Source organism: Lolium perenne, chromosome 2 (genome assembly GCF_019359855.2).
Source record: "Lolium perenne isolate Kyuss_39 chromosome 2, Kyuss_2.0, whole genome shotgun sequence".
NCBI lineage: Eukaryota > Viridiplantae > Streptophyta > Magnoliopsida > Poales > Poaceae > Lolium > Lolium perenne.
In genome coordinates, this window is record NC_067245.2 from 257,863,299 (window position 1) to 257,889,824 (window position 26,526).

The window sequence follows — 26,526 nt, forward strand, 5'->3', positions numbered from 1 at the left end:
AGCCAAATAGGCAACAATATCAGCAAGTTAACCGGGTGGAGCAAAACGATGATCAACCACCTCCACCGGCACCTTTACTCCGGAATGTTTATGAGGGCCCGCATATGTGCTGTGTTGTCTTTGTCACTGAGCCAACAGACAGGCAAAGTGTGCACCGCCGCTCCATGGAGGTCAATGCCGTGATGCCGGCAGTTCCCAGATACATGCTGTGGTCAGATCAGGAAATTACCTGGTCATTTAAGGATCACCCCAAAATCATGCCAAATCCGGGTGGATACGCTCTTGTTGTGGACCCAATCATGAAAGGGCCGCAAACCCGAGTAAAATTCAGCAAGGTGCTGATAGATAACGGCAGCAGCATAAACATCATGTACAAGCATACCATGCTTACGCTGGGCATAACAGAAAACATGCTTCAGACCACGCGTACAACGTTCCACGGAATCGTTCCGGGCTTGTCATGTGCCCCGGTAGGAAAAGTTCGGGTGGACGTAGCATTTGGAGGACGTGACAATTGCCGGGTTGAAAATGTTGAATTTGAGGTGGTAGACCTAGACAGTCCTTACCATGCGCTGCTGGGAAGACCAGCGTTGGCAGCTTTCATGGCTACCACTCATACAGCTTACCTTAAAATGAAGATGCTGGCACCTCGTGGACCCTTAACTGTGGTGGGGAACTATAAGGTCTCACTGGAAACTGCATCTGCCGGATCAAACCTAGCGGAATCGCTGGTGATCGCGGAGGAAAAAAGAAGAATGCAAACTGCGGTTGCGCTGGCTCAATCCTCACAGTTTAGTTTAGCGGCAATGAGTGGAAGCTTGGGCTCACCGGCATTCAAGCCGACAAATGAAACAAAGGACATTGTGCTGGATCCGGCTTACCCAGAGCGCACCGTTCGCATCGGTGCCGGACTCGATCAAGCATAGGAAAGCGCGCTCGTCAGCTTCTTCCGTGAGAATCGGAATATCTTTGCCTGGTCAACTGATGACTTGGTGGGTGTTCCGAGGGAGCTGGCTGAGCACTCCTTGAATGTCTGGAAAGACGCCAAGCCGGTGCGGCAACCCTTGCGCCGGTTCGCTGAAGATAGGAGGAAGATTATTGGAGAAGAAGTGACCAAACTGCTCGTTGCCGGATTCATTGTGGAGGTCACGCACACAGAGTGGCTAGCCAATCCGGTAATGGTCGAAAAGAAAAAAGATGAGAACCTGGAGGCAAAAGCTTCAAAGGTGTGGCGCATGTGCATCGACTACACCAACCTAAACAAAGCTTTCCCAAGAGACCCTTTTCCTTTGCCACGGATCGATCAAGTGATTGATTCAACTGCTGGGTGTGAGTTGTTGTCCTTCCTGGATGCGTATTCCGGTTTCCATCAAATTCCCTTGAAAAAGGAAGATCAAATAAAAACTGCGTTCATTACCCCGCACGGGGCTTATTGCTATGTCACTATGCCATTTGGTTTGCGCAACGCTGGTGCAACGTACCAGCGCTGTATGCAAAAATGCTTGTTCGATCAAATCGGAAAGAATGTACAAGTCTATGTGGACGACATTGTGATAAAAACTAAGGTAAAGAACACCTTAATCGATGACATCCGGCAAACATTCGATAACCTAAGACGGTTCCGGATGAAGCTTAATCCGGCAAAATGCACTTTCGGTGTCCCTGCCGGCAAGTTGCTTGGCTTCCTTGTGTCAAGCCGGGGCATTGAAGTCAATCCGGTAAAAATCAGGGCAATAGAAAGAATGACTATCCCACGAGAACTGAAAGATGTGCAAAAATTTACCGGAAGCTTGGCATCGCTAAGCCGGTTCGTGAGCAGGTTGGGAGAAAAAGCTCTGCCACTCTATGCTCTCATGAAAAAATCTGACACGTTCGTCTGGACCCCTCAGGCAGACGCAGCGTTTAGAGAACTGAAAACAATGCTGGCCACATCACCTATACTGGCTTCACCTCTAGAAAGAGAGCCTATGCTATTATACATAGCGGCAACAAACCGGGTTGTGAGCGTAGTAGTTGTGGTTGAAAGAGAAGAGGAAGGAAAAACCATACAGAGGCCGGTATACTACCTGAGCGAGGTGCTCTCCCTCTCAAAACAAAACTACCCTCATTTCCAAAAGATGACTTATGGCGTGTACATGGCCGCCACAAAACTCAAGCATTACTTTGAAGAACATCCTATGAAGGTGGTGAGTGAAGCACCAATCTCCGATATCATGTGCAACAAGGACGCTAGCGGAAGAATTGCAAAGTGGGCAATCCAAATATCACCATATGTGCCAGCGTACGAAAGAAGAGATGCCATAAAATCACAGGCTTTGGCTGATTTCCTCGTCGATTGGGCGGAGATGCAATACGAACCGCCAGACCAGAGGATAGAATACTGGAAAATGCCCTTTGATGGATCCAAACTCAAAGAGGGTCTAGGTGCCGGTGTGGTGCTCACCTCACCAAAAGGAGATCATCTTCGGTATGTTTTGCAAGTACACTTCAGGGCATCGAACAATGTCGCTGAATACGAAGCTTTGATCCATGGGCTTAAGGTCGCAAAAGAAATCGGTGCACACCGGATCATTTGCTATGGAGATTCAGATCTTGTGGTACAGCAGTGTTCCGGGGATTGGGATGCAAAAGATGCCAACATGGCCTCGTACCGGTTTCACGTGCAAAAGATTGCCGGATTCTTCGAAGGGTGTGAGTTTCACCACGTGCCGCGCGCAGAGAATGAAGCCGCGGATGCTTTGTCCAAGCTGGGCTCATCTAGGCAAGAAATCCCTCCCGGAATAGCTTTGGCTCACTTAAGAGTACCATCGATCAAACCAAGCCCAGAATCGGAATCAATTTTCGTACCGGAGTCACATGTAGTACCCATGGATATTGATGAAGGAAACCCGGGGACTTCACCGGTAAACTCGGGGACTGCTCCGGCAAGCTCGGGGACTGCTGTACCCATACCGGAAGAAACGATGCTGGTAGATAGCATGGAGATAGATGCACCGGTGTTTTTGGTTCGAGAGACACCGTCGTGGGTTAAATCTATTAAGGAATTCCTGATCAACGGCACCTTGCCGGATGACGAAAATGAATCAAGGAGAATACAAAGAAGGTCCAAGGCATATACATTCATCAATGGTGAGGTGTACAAGAGAAGCGTTACCGGTGTCCTTCAAAGATGTGTGGAACCGAAAGAAGGGAAAGAGATGCTTGAGGAGATTCACCAAGGAGAATGTGGGCATCATGCTTCATCAAGGGCGCTGGTAGCAAAAGTATTCCGGCATGGGTTTTATTGGCCCACTGCTTTGGAAAACGCTGAGGATTTGGTAAGAAAATGCAACGGGTGCCAGAGGTACGCCAAGCAAAATCATACCCCAGCGTCCGGTTTAAAAACAATACCATTAACATGGCCGTTTGCCGTTTGGTGCCTCGATATGGTTGGCCCATTCAAAACTGCAAGGAGCAGCATGACTCACATCTTGGTTATGGTGGATAAATTCACCAAATGGCTAGAAGTGAAACCTATCGCAAAGTGTGATGGACATACAGCGGTGAAGTTCTTAAAAGATGTCATTTTGCGGTATGGATACCCGCACAGCATCATCACTGATAATGGAACCAACTTTGCTCAAGGTGAGTTCAAAAGATTTTGTGAGGACAACAACATCCGGTTGGATTTGTGCTCAGTGGCACACCCACAAGGCAATGGCCAAGTGGAAAGAATGAATGCTTTGGTACTTTCCGGTATCAAACCAAGACTCATTGATGCGGTGGAAAAGTCACCGGGACGTTGGCTCGATGAGCTACCATCAGTACTGTGGAGTATAAGAATAACTCCAAACCGGTCTACCGGATACACTCCGTTCTTCATGGTTTATGGAGCAGAAGCGGTCATACCAACTGACATCATTCATGATTCACCAAGGGTACAGCTCTATACTGAGCAAGAGGTCAAAGAGGCCAGAGAAAATGATGTGGACTTGCTAGAAGAAGCAAGAGAGCTGGCTTTGGCAAGAACAGCCATTTACCAGCAAAACCTCAGACGCTATCATAGCCGGAAGGTTAACCCGAGAGTTTTCCGGGAAGGAGATCTGGTGCTACGCCTAGTGCAGCGCACTGAAGGCCGGCATAAGCTCTTACCACCATGGGAAGGTCCCTTCATTGTAAGCAAAGTGCTTCACAATGATGCATACTACTTGATCGATGCACAGGAGTGGAAAAAAGGAAAGGCGGACAGGTCCGGAGAGGAGAGCAAGCGTCCATGGAACGTAGCTCTGTTGCGTCCTTTCTACTCTTGAAGTTGTGGTGTAAGAAGTTCCTTTTTGTACCTTACATGCTATGAATAAAAGATGTCGGAACCTTGAATGAATCTCGGGGACTACCCCAACCTAAGTTGCATGTAACTTGTTTATTTTTTCAGTTTACCGGTTGCTTATTGAACGTTTTTTCTTTCCGGTTTAGTAGTGTGCTAAATCCTACCGGAGTCTTCGACTCTGCTGCTGTCCGCAACCCGGCTTCATGGCAAGCAAGATAAACCGGTAGGGGATAAGCACATGAACTGCGAAGAGGGAGAGCAGGAAAGAACAATCCGGAAAATTTAACTAACCCCGGTTAAACCGGTTTTTTGCAAAATTTCGAAGTTATTTCTAAGTTCAAGAAAATGCTTGTTTGGTGAAAGAACCTTGTGCTCATACGCCAAAGAACGCCCAGAGAAGGCAGGCAGAGCCAAGGCAAAAGAACCAAGTGTGCATCGAATTGGATGCGGAAACAATTTGGGAATCTTTGCAGTGCAGGATAAAAGCAAAACCCAAAGCAAATATGCTAAGACAAACTTAAGATAATTAGCTACCGGTATAACCTACCGGCACAAACTGTTGTACGGCAACCAGAAGCGGACTTAAAGTTTTACATCATAAGCCCCGGCATACCGGGGCAGAATTTAACAGGACATTGTTTTAAGACACGCAGGACCAAGCAGCATGACACAGGTAAATCTTCAGGCAGGTAGATAATCAGGCAGCGGGGGCTTCAGGAGGGGCATCGCCAGCATCAGCGTCGCCCAGAGGCCCCTCCTCGGCTTCATCCTCCTCCTCGTCGAGATAATCTTTGACGTCAGGAGGGGGAGGGATGAAGGTGCGCATATCGGCGTACTCCGCGATGTGGTACGCGCGATCCTGCCGCTTAGCGGTGAGAATCGGGTCCAGATCGGTTTCCGCGCCTTCGCGCACTCCGGTGAGGGCATCCAGGTTCAGCTCCGGGTACCAGGAGCAAGCAACGCGGAGGGCAGAGTCTGCTCCGACGCGGGCAGCAGAGCACTGCCACTCACGGATCCTCTTGCCGGCGCCCTTGAGACGGTCGCTGATGAGTGAGAAAGTATCCGGCACCTCCTCGCCAGGCCACAGAGTCCTGAAGAGCTGGGTAGCTACATCAGGAATGTCAGATAAGTTGCGATCTATGGCGCGCATATGAGACACCCGCGCATTCAGCGCGACCAGATGGTCATAGGGGGTCCATGGCACGGCAAGATTCGCTTGGCCCTGGGCAGTGCGGCGCTCGTCAACCTTCTTAACAGCATACTTCTGAGAATCCGGGAAGAGGCCTGTGCAAGGAAAGAAAAAGGCTAAGGAAGGGAGTCCGGAAGAAAATGCAACCGGAAGGAAAGATAATGAAAAGAAAATGCGATCGGAAGAAAAAAGGCTTGTGGGCAGTAGTCAGAAAGCGCAAAGGGAAAGGACTTACGATAGGCAAGTGTGTCGGTTTGCAACACCAGCCTGTTGCACTCCTTCTGCTCCTCCTCCAGCCGCGCAGCTTTCTCCTCGGCAGCCTTCTGGGCTTTGGCCAGCTCCTCCAGCTCAGCTAGCAACACCGAGTTGGCGTTGCCGGCATCTTCAAGAGCTTCATTCATCTTGGCCGTTGCATCAGTTTTGGCAGCTTTGAGGGCCTTAGCATGATCAAGCCCCAGCTGGATGAGCTGGGACTTGAGCTCCTGGTAGCTGGTCTTTTGGGCGCTCAGCTCCTCCTGATGCCGCCGGATGAGCTGGTCCTTCTCCCCTATAACCCGGAAAAGAAGATGTTAACAAGATTGTGCTGGTTGACATGGAAAGAAAACCAAGCTAACAGGAAAAAGGAAGAATTGTACGTTGGGCGGCAGCGAGCTGCTCCTTGAGAGCCTCAATGGAAGCTTTCGGGATCACTGTTAAGCAAAAGTTATAAATGTTAGAAGGAAAGAAGGTTTCCGGTAAAAAGATGCCGGTGGTACAAAAATTACCTTGGCACTTGTCATGTGCCTCAGCGAGGTCCCGGTGTTCCCATAGGAGCTCCTCAAAGAGGGCCTTCCGAGCGTCAGCCGTGAGCTGTTCAAGAAAAAGAGATTAGTTGAGTTTTGCGCTAAGAACAAGGTTCTTAACCCGAAACTTGGGGACTGGCAGTGCTAGTTTCGCGCGTTTTTAAGCTAAGTTTTGCGCTAAGAACAAGGTTCTTAACCCGAAACTCGGGGACTAGCAGTGCTAGTTTTGCGCGTTTTAAGCTAAGTTTTGCGCTAAGAACAAGGTTCTTAACCCGAAACTCGGGGACTGGCAGTGCTAGTTTCGCGCGTTTTTAAGCTAAGTTTTGCGCTAAGAACAAGGTTCTTAACCCGAAACTCGGGGACTAGCAGTGCTAGTTTTGCGCGTTTTAAGCTAAGTTTTGCGCTAAGAACAAGGTTCTTAACCCGAAACTCGGGGACTGGCAGTGCCGGTTTCACGCTAAGTTTTTAAGTTAAAATTTTGTGCTAAAAGCTGCGCTCTCACCACAAAACTCGGGGACTGGGAAGATAGACAAGAGAGAAACCGGCATGAAACTAAAGAAAAGATAGAAAAAATCCGGAAGCAAGGAAACCAGTAAAAGTTGAAAAGAGTTAGTAAAGCGTACCATCAAGTTGTTCGTGGCATCGTACCACGCGCTGTCAAGCTCCTTCACGGCGCTGCGAAGCCGCATGAAGTGCTCCTCGGAAGACCGGTCCCCAACAGGGTCAGGCGCCGGCAGCCTGTCCTTGCCCAAACCGTGGGTCGCCGGAGTCATATCTGCGGCGTTCCACTTCTGGGCGTAGGGCAGCAGATGCCCCAGGTCCCAGCCCCTGCGCTGGAACTCAGTGATACGGCCAAGCAGGCCGGTGGCCTTCGTGGCGGTATCCCTGGCGGCCTTGGAGACGTGCAGCACCAGGGGCTGCTGGCCGCCGGAAGGGGCGCTGGAGGCCGTCGCCTTCCCCTTGATGAGCTTGGAGATCTTGGGCGGCGGCGCAGTTGGTGCAGCCCTGGAGGGCTTGGTGCGAGGAGCATCTGGCGGTGGCATTAGAATGGTTCGTGGAGAAGGGGGAGCGCTAGGCGCGTCACCCGGGTTGGAACCTTCCGGCGCGGAAGTTTCCGGCGCGGAAGTTGTCTTCTTTTCAAGGACGGGAGGAGCCGAAGGCTCCGCCCGCCCGGCAGCTTTTTCCTCGGCGCCGATGTTGCTGGCGCCGGTATCCTGGTTCTCTGGGAGGAAGGAAAGATCCTCCTCCGTGCGGTGATCTGATGATGAAGGGGCCGCACGCCCCGAACTTGTTGTGCCCCCCGAAAGGGAGGCAGAGGTGTTGCCGGCACCAGATGGTGCCGGGCTTGAGCGAGGAGGAGGGGTTGAGGTCCTTGCGGAACCTTCAGAGCCCGTTGGCCTTGAGCCAAGCTTGAGCGCGGGGCTGAGAAAAAGAAAGAAAAATAGTTGGAGAAAAGCAACCGGAAAAAGAACTTGGCAAAAAGAGGCAAGCAAGAAAACAAGAAACTTACCCGGAGGCAGTTGGCATCTGCTTGCGCCCGTAGCGGCGCACGCCCACTTCCTTCTCCCCCAAGGGCTCAGTCCGGAAGCGCTTGGAGGGAGGGGCCTAGCTGGAACCGGCATCAGATGCCGGCAGCTTGTTCTTTTGGCCCTGGGCCATGAGTTTGTCCACAAACTCATGGCCGGCCTCGGCGCGCAAGGGCGGCGCGTGCTCGTGGATCTATAAGTAAAACATAGCTAAGAAAAGATTCGCAAGAAAGCAATAATGGAGAAGTATAAGAAACCGGAAAAGAAGAATACCTCAAGCATGGACAGGTCATCGGAGGACCCGGTTGGCTTCGGTGGGGACCGGCCAAGGCGTGCAGCCGGAGTCTTGCCCATCTTCAAATCTTTCCAAAAAATATAGGTATCTGGGTCGAAGGAGTCAAGGGCGCGCTTCACGCAGATCCCACGCCGCTCCGCTTGAATGAGGGGGAAGCGGTCCTTGGCCTGAAACACGAAAAAAGAAGGTTAAGAAGAGCAAAAAGTTACCGGCAATACCAGCCCTAATTGCGTAATCTCTTACTTCTTGGGTCGGAGGGTAGGTAGTGCTGAGGGGAAGGAGGCCCCATTCCCATTCAAATGGCATAGCAGTTTGGCAGATCTGCTTAGCCTTGCGAACGACGTCCTTCTTGCTAAGGGGACGGCCTGTGATCTTGGTGGGATCGCCAGGACCGTACATCTCGCTCATCCTATGCACCCGGCGCTTAAGAGGAAGCACCCGGCGCGAAATAAAAGTACGGATGATATCATCCGAGCAGATGTTGGTCCCTTTCTTCAAAGAGGCCATGAAGCGTACCACCCGGTTGGTTTCGATATGATCCGTCTTCGGGTTGTAGCTCCAGTTGGCTCTACTGGGAGGCCCCACTTGGAACGGCGGAAGATCAATAAGATTTGCGCGGCCATTGTTCTTCACGTAGAAGAAAGTTCCTTGCCAGGCGCGGCAAGACTCGAGGCCGGTGAACTTAAAGAAAGGACTCCCCTGGCGGGAGCCAACGATGCAGGACCCGCACTCCACGGGCGGCTTGGGCTTAGGAATTTCTTTGCCCTGAACGGAATTAATCCGCAGAGAAAAGAAGCGGGCAAACGTCTCACGAGTGGGACGAATACCGATGTAGGCCTCCATGAAGGTGGCGTAGCAGGAAAGGTAAAAGATGGCATTGCCAGGAAGATGGTGAGGTTGGAGTTCATAGAAATCTAAGAACTCCTGGAAAAAAGGGGAGGCAGGAAGGCCGAAGCCACGCTCAAAGTGAGCAAGAAAAACAACATGTTCACCGGGCTGGGGCTCCGGTACAATTTCGTCACCTGGAAGCCGGCAGGTTACTCCTTCCGGAATCCTGCGGGACCGGTATAGCCAATCGATCTCATATTCAGTAACATTGGAGCCCATCCAGGCTCCACGAGTGATGGGGGAGGGCTCTCCACCGGATGATTCGCTAGAGCTACTCGTTTCTAAGTGGCTACCGGATGCTTGACTAAAGCTACCAGATTCTAGATGGCCACCGGACTCTTGACGGCTACCGGATCCCTGCTGGTTGCCGGAATCGGTATCCATCGGATCTGAAGCAGTAGATTCGCCGGGAGATTGTCTACGCCGGCTAACGGAGGGGGAAGAAGACGAAGCAGAGGAAGATTCCTCGCCAGACATGGGCTTGGAGGCGAAAAAACAGAAATCCCACAGTTGAACCCCGCGCGAAGATCTACGAGTAAGAAGAAAATCAAAGAAAAAGAGGAAATAAGAACACCATCGACCCAAGATCTAGAAAGCAAGCAGATGGCAAGCAAAGTGAGATTGGCACTAACCTCGAGCGGCGCAGTCGCTGGGGAAGGCGTTCACCGGTGAAGGAGCGGACCTACCGTCGTCGACGAGCACCGTCGACGGCGAGGCGGAGAAGGACGCGAAGAAGCAAGAATGCTGCGGGCGCGATGGAGGAGCTGCGAAAGATTTCCGCACGACGAGGTCCGGCGGAAACACAGCGTGAGTTCGCTGGGCGACAAAGCTCGAGCAAATGACGGCGGACGAAGAGCGGCGAAGGCGCAGAGGCAAGGAGCACTGTGCGCGATGGTTGGGGAATGAGAGAAGAGGAAGAAGAAAAGGCAGTTGTCCTTATAAAGAAGAGGGGAGGTGGGCCGAAAACCGCCGGGCCGCGGCGGTTCGCCTCGCGGCCCGCGACGGTTCGCACCACGGGCCGCCACGTGGCGAGGAAGTACACGCGAGAAAGTGAGACGCCACACGGAGGCACACACAGGATCCAAAGTGGCTAGTGGGATCCGCAGTGGTGCATTTAATGAGCGCGCGGGAGTCGAAGCGAAGTGACAACTGACACTGGCGCGACAGTTAACAGTGCGCATGTCACTGACAGGCGCGGGGCCCAAAATATTCTTGACTTCGCCGAGGAAAGAATAAATGCAAGCGATACCGGAGAAAAGAGATGCCGGGGAATGCCTTGCAAAGAGAAAAAAGACAAATAAGGACAAGGATGCCGGATCCAAGCGCAAAGCTGGAGAGATTAAACCGGTATCTTAAAAACATGAAAACCTGGCATGGTCTGTAGGATAGAATCCGCCAGACTATACCAGCTTCGGGGACTAATGTTGGGGGGATAACCGCCGGTATGCCAAAGGCATGCCAAACCGGATGGTTTGAGCCATCGAGATACCGGTTTAATATTCTTACCGGAAGAGTTTGGGCTAAGTGAAGCTAAGCCGGTATCCCCAAGGGGGTATGCCGGAACCCGGTAAAGAAGATACCGGAGAGAAGAGCCTGTCAGCAGGACTGGTCAAAGATTCTCTTCAGAGCAAGAAGACAAGGATGAGCTAAGCAAAGCGGCTTTAATCAGAGCCCTGGCGCCAAAGAGAGAGATGACGCTGAAAGAAGCCGGAGGACGTCAGCGTCCCTGATTAAAGAAGACTCCGGCGTCATCTATGATTAAAGTAGCTTTGTAAAGTAGTTTGTCCAGTCAGAGATGCCATTAGGGTTTCTTGTTCTGTAAGCCACCCTCTCCCCTATATAAGGAGAGGGGGTACTGCCTCATACAGGCGCGTGTCCCCAGAGGAGATTAGACGATAGAACTTGTATCCAAGAACTTGTAACCATGTTGAGATCAATGAAGCTAGCGATCTAGTAAGGAGTTCTTCCTCTTGTCTCTCTTCTTGCATACCGGCCTTTGGTTGTGTTCTTGAGGAAAGCATCCGGAAGTTCATCCCATCTAGTCGCAAACCCTCCCCTGAATCCTCTAGCGTCCATTCGGCCCCAATCTAAGCCATCCTATGGCATCTGCTCGTTCACCACGACGACAACAGTTCACACAAGTGTTTGCTTCTTGAGGTGGAGAGAAATAGGTGAACTGACTCAACATTAAAAGTAAAAGAAAGGTCCTTCAACGAGGAAAGCATCGATTGCTATATTTGTGCTAGAGCTTTTATTTTGAAAACATGAAACAATTTTGTCAACGGTAGTAATAAAGCATATGAGTTATGTAAATTATATCTTACAAGTTGCAAGCCTCATGCATAGTATACTAATAGTGCCCGCACCTTGTCCTAATTAGCTTGGACTACCGGATCATCGCAATACACATGTTTTAACCAAGTGTCACAATGGGGTACCTCCATGCCGCCTGTACAAAGGTCTAAGGAGAAAGCTCGCATTTTGGATTTCTCGCTTTTGATTATTCTCAACTTAGACATCCATACCGGGACAACATGGACAACAGATAATGGACTCCTCTTTAATGCATAAGCATGTGGCAACAATTAGTGTTCTCATATGAGATTGAGGATATATGTCCAAAACTGGAACTTCCACCATGATTCATGGCTTTAGTTAGCGGCCCAATGTTCTTCTCTAACAATATGTATGCTCCAACCATTAAGGTGGTAGATCTCTCTTACTTCAGACAAGACGGACATGCATAGCAACTCACATGATATTCAACAAAGAGTAGTTGATGGCGTCCCCAGAAACATGGTTATCGCACAACAAGCAACTTAATAAGAGATAAAGTGCATAAGTACATATTCAATACCACAATAGTTTTTAAGCTATTTGTCCCATGAGCTATATATTGCAAAGGTGAATGATGGAAATTTTAAAGGTAGCACTCAAGCAATTTACTTTGGAATGGCGGAGAAATACCATGTAGTAGGTAGATATGGTGGACACAAATGGCATAGTGGTTGGCTCAAGGATTTTGGATGCATGAGAAGTATTCCCTCTCGATACAAGGTTTAGGCTAGCAAGGTTATTTGAAACAAACACAAGGATGAACCGGTGCAGCAAAACTCACATAAAAGACATATTGTAAACATTATAAGACTCTACACCGTCTTCCTTGTTGTTCAAAACTCAATACTAGATATTATCTAGACTTTAGAGAGACCAAATATGCAAACCAAATTAGCAAGCTCTAAGTGTTTCTTCATTAATGGGTGCAAAGTATATGATGCAAGAGCTTAAACATGAGCACAACAATTGCCAAGTATCAAATTATCCAAGACATTTTAGAATTACTACATGTAGCATTTCCCAATTCCAACAATATAACAATTTAACGAAGAAGATTCAACCTTCGCCATGAATACTATGAGTAAAACCTAAGGACATATTTGTCCATATGCAACAGCGGAGCGTGTCTCTCTCCCACACAATGAATGCTAGGATCCATTTATTCAAACAAATACAAAAACAAAAACAAACCGACGCTCCAAGCAAAGCACATAAGATGTGACGGAATAAAAATATAGTTTCAGGGGAGGAACCTGATAATGTTGTCGATGAAGAAGGGGATGCCTTGGGCATCCCCAAGCTTAGACGCTTGAGTCTTCTTAGAATATGCAGGGGTGAACCACCGGGGCATCCCCAAGCTTAGAGCTTTCACTCTCCTTGATCATATTGCATCATACTCCTCTCTTGATCCTTGAAAACTTCCTCCACACCAAACTCGAAACAACTCATTAGAGGGTTAGTGAACAATAAAAATTAACATGTTCAGAGGTGACACAATCATTCTTAACACTTCTGTACATTGCATAAGGCTACTGGACATTAATGGAGCAAAGAAATTCATCCAACATAGCAAAAGAGGCAATGCGAAATAAAAGGCAGAATCTGTCAAAACAGAACAGTCCGTAAAGATGGATTTTATTGAGGCACCAGACTTGCTCAAATGAAAATGCCCAAATTGAATGAAAGTTGCGTACATATCTGAGGATCACGCACGTAAATTGGCTTAATTTTCTGAGCTACCTACAGGGAGGCAGGTCGAAATTCGTGACAGCAAAGAAATCTGAAACTGCGCAGTAATCCAAATCTAGTATGAACTTTACTATCAAAGACTTTACTTGGCACAACAAAACACAAAACTAAGATAAGGAGAGGTTGCTACAGTAGTAAACAACTTCCAAGACTCAAATATAAAACAAAAATACTGTAGTAAAAACATGGGTTGTCTCCCATAAGCGCTTTTCTTTAACGCCTTTCAGCTAGGCGCAGAAAGTGTATATCAAGTATTATCAAGAGACGAAGCATCAACATCCTTACCAGGGGTGTTGGGAGTTACCTCAACAATGCATGTTATCTTATCTATGTAAGTTTCAGAGGCTCCCTTTTCATTAGTCTTAGGCTTGCTATTCTCATTAAACAAATTTTCAGGAACAATCCAATCATAATTCTTTTCTAGTGCCTCGAACATTCCTGCGAGCTTGCAAGGTATTGATGTCTTAATATCCCCTACATCATTAATATTATTAGTGTACTTTATTCTATCAATGTCCATCTTTTCAAGGGTACTAGCAAAGTTGGTGCAAGAACCAAGCATCTTATATTTGATAAAGACTTTTCTAGCCTCTCTTGCTACACCACCAAATTCTTTAAGAAGGGTTTCTAAAACAAAATCTTTCTTTTCCCCTTCTTCCATATCACCAAGTGTGAGAAACATGTGTTGGATTATAGGATTAAGATTAACAAATTTAGTTTCCAACATGTGAACTAAAGAAGCAGCAGCAATTTCATAAGTAGGAGCAAGTTCTACCAAGTGTCTATCTTCAAAATCTTCAGTAGTACTAACATGAATGAAAAATCTTCTATATTATCTCTTCCAATGATAGACCCACGTCCTACTGGTATGTCTTTTAGAGTGTATTTAGGGGGAAACATGATGAAATAAACAAAAGGCAAATAAAGTAAATGCAAGTAACTAATTTTTTTTGTGTTTTTGATATAGAGAGCAAGACAACAAATAAAGTAAAGCTAGCAACTAATTTTTTTGTGTTTTGTTTAAGTGCAGCAAACAAAGTAGTAAATAAAATAAAGCAAGACAAAAAACAAAGTAAAGAGATTGGATTGTGGAGACTCCCCTTGCAGCGTGTCTTGATCTCCCCGACAACGGCGCCAGAAAACAGTCTTGATGCGCGTATAATTGACACGTTCGTTGGGAACCCCAAGAGGAAGGTGCGATGCGCACAGCAGTAAGTTTTCCTCGAAGAAACCAAGGTTTAATCGAACCAGTAGGAGTCAAGAAGCACGTTGAAGGTTGATGGTGGCGGAATGTAATGCGGCGCAACACCAGGGATTCCGGCGCCAACGTGGAACCTGCACAACACAACCAAAGTACTTTGCCCCAACGAAACAGTGAGGTTGTCAATCTCACCGGCTTGCTGTAACAAAGGATTAACCGTATTGTGTGGAAGATGATTGTGTGCAGAAAACAGTAAAACAAGTATTGCAGTAGATTGTATGCGATGTAAAGAATAGGACCGGGGTCCACAGTTCACTAGAGGTGTCTCTCCCATAAGATAAAAGCATGTTGGGTGAACAAATTACAGTCGGGCAATTGACAAATAGAGAGGGCATAACAATGCACATACATGACATGATAAATATAGTGAGATTTAATTGGGCATTACGACAAAGTACATAGACCGCTATCCAGCATGCATCTATGCCTAAAAAGTCCACCTTCAGGTTATCATCCGAACCCCTTCCAGTATTAAGTTGCAAACAACAGACAATTGCATTAAGTATGGTGCGTAATGTAATCAATAACTACATCCTCGGACATAGCATCAATGTTTTATCCCTAGTGGCAACAGCACATCCACAACCTTAGAACTTTCTCATCATCGTCCCATTTAATGGAGGCATGAACCCACTATCGAGCATAAATACTCCCTCTTGGAGTTAAGAGCAAAAACTTGGCGAGCCTCTACTAATAACGGAGAGCATGCAAGATCATAAACAACACATAGGTAATAACTTGATAATTAACATAACATAGTATTCTCTATCCATCGGATCCCGACAAACACAACATATAGAATTACAGATATAGATGATCTTGATCATGTTAGGCAGCTCACAAGATCCAACAATGAAGCACAATGAGGAGAAGACAACCATCTAGCTACTGCTATGGACCCATAGTCCAGGGGTGAACTACTCACTCATCACTCCGGAGGCGACCATGGCGGTGAAGAGTCCTCCGGGAGATGAATCCCCTCTCCGGCAGGGTGCCGGAGGAGATCTCCAGAATCCCCCGAGATGGGATTGGCGGCGGCGGCGTCTCAGTAAGGTTTTCCGTATCGTGGCTCTCGGTACTGGGGGTTTCGCGACGAAGGCTATTTGTAGGCGGAAGGGCAGGTAAAGAGGCGGCACGAGGGGCCCAGACGACAGGCCGGCGCGGCCAGGGCATGGGCCGCGCCGCCCTGGTGTCTGGCCACCTCGTGGCCCCACTTCGACTCTCCTTCGGTCTTCTGGAAGCTTCGTGGCAAAATAGGACCCTGGGCGTTGATTTCGTCCAATTCCGAGAATATTTCTTTACTAGGATTTCTGAAACCAAAAACAGCGAAAAACAGAATCGGCTCTTCGGCATCTCGTTAATAGGTTAGTTCCAGAAAATGCACGAATATGACATAAAGTGTGCATAAAACATGTAGATATCATCAATAATGTGGCATGGAACATAAGAAATTATCGATACGTCGGAGACGTATCAGTTATTAATAACAAGATCATATCATTATGTGAATGATGTGATGATCATACCACCCATAGTAAGCGTAGCATATGATCAAGTCATTAAGTTTGTTTTGCTTCAAGCTTTAAGATAGATAGTAACCTAATCCTTTGACCATGAGATCATGTTAATCACCTACACTGGATGGATGCTTTGATGACGTCAAACACTACTTCGTAAATGGGTAGTTATAAAGGTGGCATTAAGTGTTCGGAAACTATAGGTTGAAGCGCCTCGATCAATAGTGGGATTTGTCCATCCAAATGATGGATAGATATACTGTGGGCCCTCTCGGTGGAATGACATCCAATTAGCTTGCAAGCATGTGGCTGGCTCACAAGGGATATCATATCACGGTACGAGTAAAGAGTACTTATCGGTAACGAGGTTGAACTAGGTATGAGGATACCGACGATCAACCTTCGGATAAGTAAAATATCGCGAGACAAAGGGAATTGTTATTTTATGTAAATGGTTCTTTCGATCACGGAGTCATCTTTGAATATGTGGGAGCTATTATGGACCTCCAGGTCCGCTATTGCGTATTGATCGGAGAAGAGTCTCGATCATGTCCGCATAGTTCTCAAACCATAGGGTAACACACTTACGGTTTGATGTCATTTTAAGTAGATATGGAATATGGAATGGAGTTCGAATGTTGTTCGGAGTCTTGGATGGGATCCAGGATACCACGAGGAGTTCCGGAATGGTCCGGAGGATAAGATTCATATATGGGAAGTCACATTCCAAGTTTGGGAGTGGTCCGGTAAATTTATGGAAGGTCGTAGAAGTTTCTAGAATCATCCGGAATAAATCACTATGGAAGGTGGACCAACCCTAGCCAAACCACCAAGTGGGAAGGTGGAGTCCATGTGGACTCCACCTAGTTGGCCGGCCAAGAAAGAGGGAAATGGAGAAATCCCTCTCCCTCTAGGTTTCTCAATCTGGTAAGTTTGGAGTTGGACTTCAAAGTGGTTTTGGGGCAAACCCTAAGGGGTTTCCACCTATTTAAAGGGGAGGAGAGGGGAGGGGCTGTACACACAAGTTGGCCGCACCACCAAGGGGCTCCCTGGACGGCGCCCCAAGCCCCCCTCTCTCTCCCAAACCCTAGCTACTCCCTCCTCCTATTTCTCCCGCGGTGCTTACAGCGAAGCCCTGCCGGAGATCTCCACCACCACCGTCACCATGCCGTCGTGCTGGTAGGATTCCAAGGAGGATCTACGACATCCGCTGCCCACTGAAACAGGAAGAAGGACGTCGTCATCAACACCATACGTGTGACCGAGTGTGCAGGTGCTGCCCAATTGTGGCACCGTCAAGATCTTCTACGCGCTTTTGAAAGCGGCAAGTGATCGACTACATCCATCATGAGATTTATGTTGTTAACACTTGGCGATCTTCGAGGGTATGTTGAACTTCACCTTGTTGCTACCATCTAATAGATTAGATCTTGGCTTGTTATTCATTCTTACGGTAGGAATTTTTTTGTTTTCTATGCTACGAATCCCTACAGCCGCCACTGTTGTGCAGCACGTGGGTGACATCGGTCGCCACTGGGCTGCCCATGATTGGCCCACCATTGACCGCAGTGCAGGAGGACGTCATAGCTGCGGCTCTCGAGGGCGTCGGCGCGCGAGAAGAGGAGTAGCGCGATGGACCTGATGCCCTAGCAGGAGAGGTGGTTGGTAGAGGAGGAGCATGGGGTGTTCGGGACATGGTCGGCATCGGTAGGGGTGGGTAGAGGAGGAGCATGGGCGTTGGGGAGTTCCATTTTTATATGTTCCTTGCTTTGGGCGATGGGTTTGGGTCCATTGGATCATAGGATGTGGACACTTCAGATGTGGTCCTTTGAGGTTAACTGGGGTAGTCTGTGGTTAGCTGGTGCATGCTCTTTGATTGTTTGATTGAATCGAGCAAAAGTAATTCAAGAAAAAAGTGATACCTTCGGTCATCTTATGTGACTTAGTTTCTATGAAAAATAACAAATTGGAGTATCGTAAATATTCAAGAAAACCTTCTCAAAAATGACCTACCATGTACAAAGTTATATGGCTTTCATGTCAAATGAGTTAGGTCGTGGCTTAAGCCATGGCATATTTTTTCGAACTGAGCCCATATTCTGCACACTCATGCGTATTCGGATGACAATCAATATTGATGTTGTGGGGCTTTCACTATCTTTGCACAGAAAATCCATTTTTTATTTTTCGAGCGCCAAAAGCGGTGGTTTTTGTGAAGCACCTGCCACGAAACCAGTTCAAAATTGGACCACCCAAATTTTCAAGAATACTAGACTACATTGTATGTACAAATCTCTAACTGCTTGCACCTCAAAACTTTTGTAGGTACAACATTAAAAAGACAAAGAAGTTGTTGATTCGGCTAGAAACTGGCAAAATTTGAACTACATGTACATGATAGTTTATGTAACATCCCAGAATTTGGGGTTAAAAAAAGAGAGGAAATAGATACGTGCATTTTATTCATGTATAGAAAATCTGGAAAATTTTCGTGCTTTACTTAAAACATGTCAATTTGATCGATGATCCACTTATGTTGATGGAATTGGTTTAGGTCACCGAGGTGAGTGCGATAAAATATTTACATGACCTCTCTATACTTAGGATTTGAGAGGGAGAGTAATTTGAGATGATGTTCAAGTTCAAATTTTAATTCGAATTTCAAGCATAAAAGAAGCTTATAAATTCAAATCATTACTTTGACTATAATTCAAACAAACAATATGAATTCAAATGAGAATAGTAAATAAGTATCCTATTTGCATTCAAATGAACCATTATGAAACATCATTATAGTAAGAATTAATAGAGAAAATTGAGTTTTATTTATAAAGACACATAATTACATTGTCTTTACATTGTCCTTTAAGCATTACAGTACTAAGAAGGAAATAAAAAATAAGATTACAAGTTTGAAAAATAGAAAATATAAATCCTAGTTAGTGTCTTCAAATCTTTTTGCATCCTCTGATCTTGTACACCTGCAAACACTAATAGAAAAAATGGAATTCCACTTGTAAGTCAAAAACAATTCCCCATAGGGATAATATCAAACACACACGATCTTATACAAGGAAACCTGGGAGGTAAGGCACCCAAATTTCCAAACAGCATAGTCGCTAGGGGAGTCACCTAGCACCTGTCGATCAAAGGCAATAGTAGGCCATCATATAAAAAGCAAGTCACTGCAGATTAAAAGAGCTGCTGAAGCCTCACGCCCATACACATCCATTGACTAGCTCAAGAACCTCAAGAACACATCTCAGATCAACAGCCAAAACCATAAATCATTCCGAGGCAGTCACTTAGGAAATCAGTAGACAACATGAATATCACAACCAAAGCTGGAACAAGAGCCATGGTGATATAATATCCTAGATGGAGCAGGTTCAACCCAAGGAGGAGAAGAACACCAGGACCAGCAGCAAAACCAGACCAACATTAGGCAAAGCTACATATTGGAGAAGGAGAGAGGTATACCAAAATCATGGAGCATATTATTTGGAACCATTCCCAAATAGCATCATATCATCCAAATCAAATAGTTTATCAAACATAAATTATTTGTGATGATTTTAACATCATCTGATCATAGTTATGATCCAATTCTGATACATCACTCCACACAACTACCAACAGCACCAATCTTGCCAAATGTATATTTCTTCTGTGCACACTCCCAGGAGGTACCATAGAGTGGATTAAACCTAAGCAGATGGCACATGGGAAGATTTTGCAAGTAATAAAATAGGCATGGATCAAATTATAAATCATCAGTTTAAGTCATGAGAAGTGATTCTCTCACATCTGCACATAGGTGCTATGCAGAATTTATCATAGAGAATTTTAGGCACCATAGTATCTGTTCTTATTTCAATCTGTGCCTCAACTTATGCATCACTGGCTAGGCAACAAATCAAGCACAAGTATCTGTTCTTATCAAATGTACGTCTTATAGTAAAATCTATGCCTAGGATGAGTAGATCGTCCAAATAGGGGCACAACATTAAACCACCCTAACTGAATGTAGCATTCAGTTTTGACAGTAAAAGTAATACTACAAACCTCAACAACCAGGGATAATTAACTTATCAAGTTAAGGCACTGGATCAAGCACAAGGCACTGAATTATCTAACAGTAGTATCATATATGTATCACAATATCACTTCATGACCATAAGCTTCCGATAATCCACCGAAGGAACAAATATAGCTACTGACCAGTAGTAATCCACAGCAGCAACTATGGGCATCACACAAAACCACCAAGACATGATCAAATTAGACCTTAGTATTTAGCATCACTACAATACTTGTAGTGGCTAGATTATCAAATAGTCAAGTTGAAGCATTAGACATCATAACTATATTAACATAGATAGAGTAGAGAGGAAATGAGCTCACAGTGCTGTATAGGGGCAGACCAAGTTGATGCCGAGGTTGCGTTTACATCACCGTCCTGCCGGCGTCGAGGTTACCACACCATCCCCAACAGTACATCACCACCATGCCATTCCCACCACCACAAACCATCACAGATATGCGGTACAACAACGCAACAGCAGAGAGTCGATGACGCTAGGGTTGCAGCACTTGCCATCATGTCGGCGCCAAGTCAAGGTAGGAACCAGGGAGGTGCTCAGGGAAGTCAAGGCCGTCAAGAGGGACATCCAGAACACGAGAAACAACAAGGAGAGGTTGATGGGGTCGCATCAGTTGAGAAGCGGATCGAGGTCAGGCTGATGTTGCGCGAATGCGCATGGGCGTAGGGCGGCGGAGAGGTGCTTGGAGAGGCCGCCGACAAGCAGCAGCGCCGGTAGCGACCGACAACGAGCAGAACCACCACCGGTAGCAGCTAGGGTTCCGTGGCCGCGCGCCTGGCGGAGTTAGGGGCCGTCGTGGTGGTGACTGTTGAAGGAGAAGTCGGTGGCAGAGCCACTCTGACAGACGGCAACGCCAGAAGAGACCGGCAGTGATCAAATCGACCGGCCACCCCAAGTTTTCCTGGGGTCATGGGCGGGCGACCTAGGCCAGGGGAATCAAATCGAACAGGGGGGCAGGGCGAGCTCGTCGAGGTTAGCAAAAGCCCTATCATGATGGTGTCGGGGTGGCCGGGAGCGGCCGGGGGCGAGCGGTGATGCCGCAGAGACATGGAGATCACGGGAGAGAGAGAGAGATGGGGTTGTGTCCGTGTGTGTGAGAGGGGTGAGCGAGAGAGAAGGGTTGGGTCGGGTTCTTGTCCGAGCTCGACCAGGCCGACTCGTTCGGACCGGTTGGATCGGGCGTGGTTAGCAAGGCCATTGGGCTAGCCCAACAGACCATTTGGTCAAAAAAAATTAGGAAAAACCTTTTAAACATTTAAGTTTACAAAAAAATTGAGTATCAGAATAACCTCTATAAATAAAAATAATAGAAAACAAATACTTTAAAATTAAAAAAATAGAAAATAGAAAATTTCCTCTAAATTTTAGAGGACCAATTTTAAATCTTAAACTATTAAGACCTAAATACTAAAAATATAATTTTCTTGTTTATATTTTTCACATCAAGAAAATAGAAAATATTAATTTGTATTAAAATTTCATATAATACAAAATATGTTTCTTTATGGTTATGTTTAATCATATGAAAAATCTAATTGATCATTACTTCAACATATATTTCCAAAACCTAGAAAATAATTAAAAGATATACCCTTATTTAAAATACTATTTAAAACCATAAACCCTAACATTATATTGGTAGTGATTGTCTTATCCTAAACAACTAATTCTAGAATCTTTAATAAACCAATAAATATCATGTTTATATTCTACTTATAAACCCTAAAAAATAAATGAAATACATGTCCATGCCTTATTAGTGTTATGCAAGTTCCTTTTGCCAATAAGGTTGTCATTTCATGCCCTCATGCTGAGTTGGCCTTATATGATCAAGTAATTATAAACCTTAACTTTTTAATTCCATGTCATCAACCTTAAACACCATTATTTAGTATAACCATGATGATCAACTAAAATAGCAATACTTTGTAGCAAATCACTATATATATATATATATGCATGCACAAATAAACCCTACAAGTATTAGAGGGTTATGAATCACCTACCTAGTTTAGGAACCTATTATTGAGTACTTAGTGAAGCAAATGAGAAGGCATAGTGAACCCTAATAGTTAACTCATGGCACCACCTTGATCACCATCCTTTGATATAATATCCTATGATCAATCATAGTAATAACCATATGTAGTAATTTAATTTGTGATCCATGTTTAGCTAAACAATGCCAATACTTGTTGATTATGCATACATAATACTTATGAACCAACTTATTCCTACTTAGTGAAGTAAATGAGCCCACTAGCAAATCCTAGAAACTAAAAGACCTTGTTTGAAATACTTATTATTCCTTAAGTAATATGTTCTTCAAAAGTTATTCTTTTGAAGTAAATAACAAATAATCATTAACCATGCCTTTTAGGACTTAAAACTGACAACTACTCTTTACATATTATGCAAGTACTATTCCTTGTGTGTATGATTGTTATGATGCATTGCACCACTTTTTTATGATACTAAAATAACCAAACCCTAATAAGAACCTTGTTTGTGGAACCACTCTAAAAGTGAAACACACCCTAAATAAATCATTACAACTCACCAATCCTAAATCATCAGGTTAGACCACGTTTAGAGCGATTGCATCTCATCCTTATGCATTATTGCATCCTTGCCAATTATTTAAACATTGTCCTTACTAGACGATGATGCTATTTCAGAATTAGAGTTATCCAGTATCGAAGTCCTTGACTGCATAATCTTGCAGTCAAGAAAGGCAAGTTCATCGCTTGCTCATGTCACCTTGAGTATTTTTACCAAATTACTTGCAAAGTACTATACTTACCACTCCTGCATTAAAAGCAAAGTATTACTTTCCCAGTTATGAATATGACTATGTGGTGGACAATGGAACCATGGTATGAGTATGGTAGAGTTTCCATTGCATTAGGTTATTCATCTAGGATATAATAACAAATGTCGTCTAATGATTCTTGCGCCGTAATACGCATGTTTACCATAAGATCTGGAGTAGAACGGAGTAAACAATTGTTATTTTCCCTCTCGCATATCAATGGGTACACCTACCGGTGGGATAGCTGACGCTGGCGAGGGAGGGAGCCCTGCATTGCTCCTACGGTTTGGTGTATCTACGATGGATTGTAACGGGCTGCCTCGAGACTAGATCAGAGAATCAGTCGGCAGCCAGTGTTTTTACAAAAGGGTGGATATGCAAGGTCGCGGGAAGGCCCAGTGATTGGCTAAGATCTTACTCCTAGTCTCACACCAAGTAAGTGTGGACAGGATGAGCTGCCCGGGTTGGTAACAAGGATAAGATCTCTTATGGGTAAATTAGTAGCACACCTCTGCAGAGTGTATGAAATTGTGGCTTGTCACTCCATGTTCCAGGTTTGGAACCGCGAACGCCGCTGGAAAGGAACTCCATGAAGTTCTAGACACCCGGTGAAGGCTGACGGACATAGTTCTTCCACTACTGCAGAATAGGCCTCCAGTGACAGGCACAAAAGGCTTGTTAGTGACAGGCAAAGCGCCTGTCACTGATGACTAGTCACTGGTATCAGGTTACTAGTGACCAGCACGTGCCTGTCACTAGTGTGTGCATACTAATGACAGGCAAAAGGAGATGCCTGTCACTAGTTGCGATGAAAGGCCACGGCCCTGTGAGGTTCTGTAGTGACACGCTCATTATTCTGCCTGTCACTGGTTTGAAATTTCATGATAAAAAAATAAATGTTTTTCCATGAATATTCGAGATAGCACAATAAGACGTTATAAAAAATAAAGTGCATTTTCCACGATTATTTCATATTGCACAATAAGATGTGTACCAATGATACGTTCACATCACCCAATATGACATAACATTTGCATAGAAGTTGCAATCTATCTCAACAAACTCTTTATGTACATCAAGATCTAGAATGCATTCGCTAATATCCAAGGAAGAACTGGGGTTCCATCTTCATTTGACATAGATGGTTTGTTCAATGGTAGAAATTGGTCGAGCATGGCCTCGCAGTCCTTCACAATTAGTTGGTACATGAGGTCAGTGGTGAAGAAAGGATGAAGCAGCACATTTTGAATGAAGGGGAGACGTATAAGGGCCCCAGTTCTCTTGTCATACTTCTTGAGAATCTTGACCAGTCCTGTATTGGAAAAAGGGAACATAAGCATCGTAGATAATGAAAAATAAAGGGAATTAAAGGGCTCCGTAATAGCTTAGACAGAGTAGCAGAACAGTAGAAGGTTTTGATATATTTCAAATGGCATACAGATCATGTTCATCTGACACCTATTATCCTAAGAAAGGATTGTGGAGTTCTGCTTTTATGAAGTCTAGAATAATCATAGAGCATAGAATGAATGAACTTTTATCCCCAGCCAAGTTTTGAAATAGATTAGGTAAAATCTGCAGAAAATGAGAAAAATATGAAAAAATACATTTTGTGTATAATGCATTTCTTCACTTCACTAACAGGCTGCACTTTTGAAACAACTCAACCATATGAAATTTGTAGTGCCTCGTCACTAGCAAAAATGATACCTAAGAGGAGCATGACAGGGAAAGTATTGTTGAAGGAAAGCTAACATTCTAGGATTGTGTAGCCTGTTTAGATGAAATAGTAAAACAGACTAACATTACATCGGGCAACATTTGGTTATTGGATAATTTCAAACAGCTACAGAACACTAGAAATAGTTTCATGCTCATAGAAGCATATAAGCAGACTAGCACCACAAGAAAAAATGGCAACAACCACAAATGTGAAATATTCAGGCGAAGTATACAAGAAATATGCATCTGGCATGCACACGAACTTCAAAATGGCAAAGATGTATATGTGTCACACTCACAATCAGCAAGTAAAAGTGAACAGACTTCATTAGTTGAATACCTCAATCTAATTAGAAGTATTAAGTCAATTTATTGAGAATTGGTGGACTGTCTCCCAAAACAAATACTGGACAACCCGCTTGCGGAAAGGTCTCTTCAGTATGTCTTGCAACAAAATAGCACCACACAGCTACATTGGCTTGATGGTTCAAATCCACCCACAGTGAATAAACTGTGGCGTCTCACCATGGCCTTTCCCCTGCCACGCTCCGATTTCCAGGAACGAACCAAGATGTGGACATCGCGAGGAACGAACGAAGATGTGAACCATGGCCCAGTTTTATGGCTAAGCGCCCAAGTGTAGTGTGAAATGAACCCTTCATTTCAGCATGTAATAATCTACAAAAGAGATATATGGCAAAGTAATACATGAGCACGCAATCAGCAAATCTGGACCGAAAATATATGGACATACCAGAACACGAACTATCTCACATGTGCAAGTAATCAATGTCAGTTGATGGAGGTTTGTTAGAATTTGAATGTGATCAGCTAGCTATGGACACTGTTATCCGATGTAAAAAGAAAAAACTGAGATACTGATACTAACTTTACAGCTCTTATTCGCATGTGTACTAAAATTCAATACTAACACAATAGGCTTCACACGAACTAAAATCAGGTTAATCCGTGTCGGAAATTGGGGTCTACAACTAGAATTGATGGAACGACCTACAAATCGATAGCCCCTACTCGTCCCCGGATGCTGCATTTGTTATCCGAACCAGATGAAGAGCAGCAGCCAAAACAAAAATCGTATTGAAGCGACGGTACTAAGGCCGGCGGCGCACGGAGAAGGCTCTACTACACAAACGCAGGCAGCAACCTTTCCCCATGGAAAATTCGACCATCAAAGATGGGCCGCAGGGGACGCGTCGAAGGGGATGGGAGTGGAGATTACCTTGCCTTCGAGGACCCTCTGGTCGTCGTTCACGTCGAGTGATGCCGCAAACGCCTACTTCCGCTCGCAGTTCGCCTCCACAGCCGTGGCCGTTTCCGCCGCCTCAGGCATCAGCGTCCTCGGGTGGCAGCGTCCTCCCGTCGGGTCAGAGATTCGGGATGTAGGGCGGCGTCCACAGGCAATGGAAGGTACAGATGTTGGGATGCAGGGAAATGGAAGGAGCGGGCGAATCCACGGGAGGCGGCATGGATGGGGCTGGCGTGGGCGCGTCGTTTGGGATGGATCGCAGGGAGGCAGTTGGGGATTTGGAGCAGGGCGGCGCCGGCGGCTTCGGCGGTGGCGGTTAGGGATTGGAGCACGGCGGCGACGGTTTGGGATTTGGAAGGGCTCGGCCGCTCGGGTAGTATTTTCTCCATGATACAAAGAGCCAGTTTCAGTGTTTCACGAACGAACACGGGAGAACTCACCTGGTCTTCGGCCTGGACTGTACCGACCGAGTGCAGGTGTCTGGCTATGCGCGCGCATGGGCCGGCCCAGGCGGAACGTGCAACGACTCAACTAGCCGATCTGGGTAAAAAAATAAATCCCATCAGTGACAGGCATTTATAGAAGCCCGTCACTGACGCTATTTTACCTTATCAGCCACTCTAAAAAGAACCACTAGTGACAGCCACTTTTACGAGCCTGTCACTAGTGTTTTGTACTAGTGACAGGCTTATATGTGCCTGTCACTGGAATACTTACTAGTGACAAGCATAATTTTGACTGTCACTAATTACCTGGAGGTTATAAGCCTTTT

The 26,526-nt window shown here is 45.7% G+C and overlaps 1 long non-coding RNA gene across 1 annotated transcript; it reads right to left on the minus strand.

Moving 5' to 3' along the window:
* Positions 1-23,700: 23,700 nt before the first annotated feature.
* LOC127330596 (uncharacterized) lies at positions 23,701-26,164 on the minus strand. The gene is made up of 2 exons (XR_007869345.1): positions 25,728-26,164; positions 23,701-25,165 (listed from the first exon to the last, which is right to left on the minus strand). It is a non-coding gene; the product is annotated as an uncharacterized lncRNA (long non-coding RNA).
* Positions 26,165-26,526: the final 362 nt, after the last annotated feature.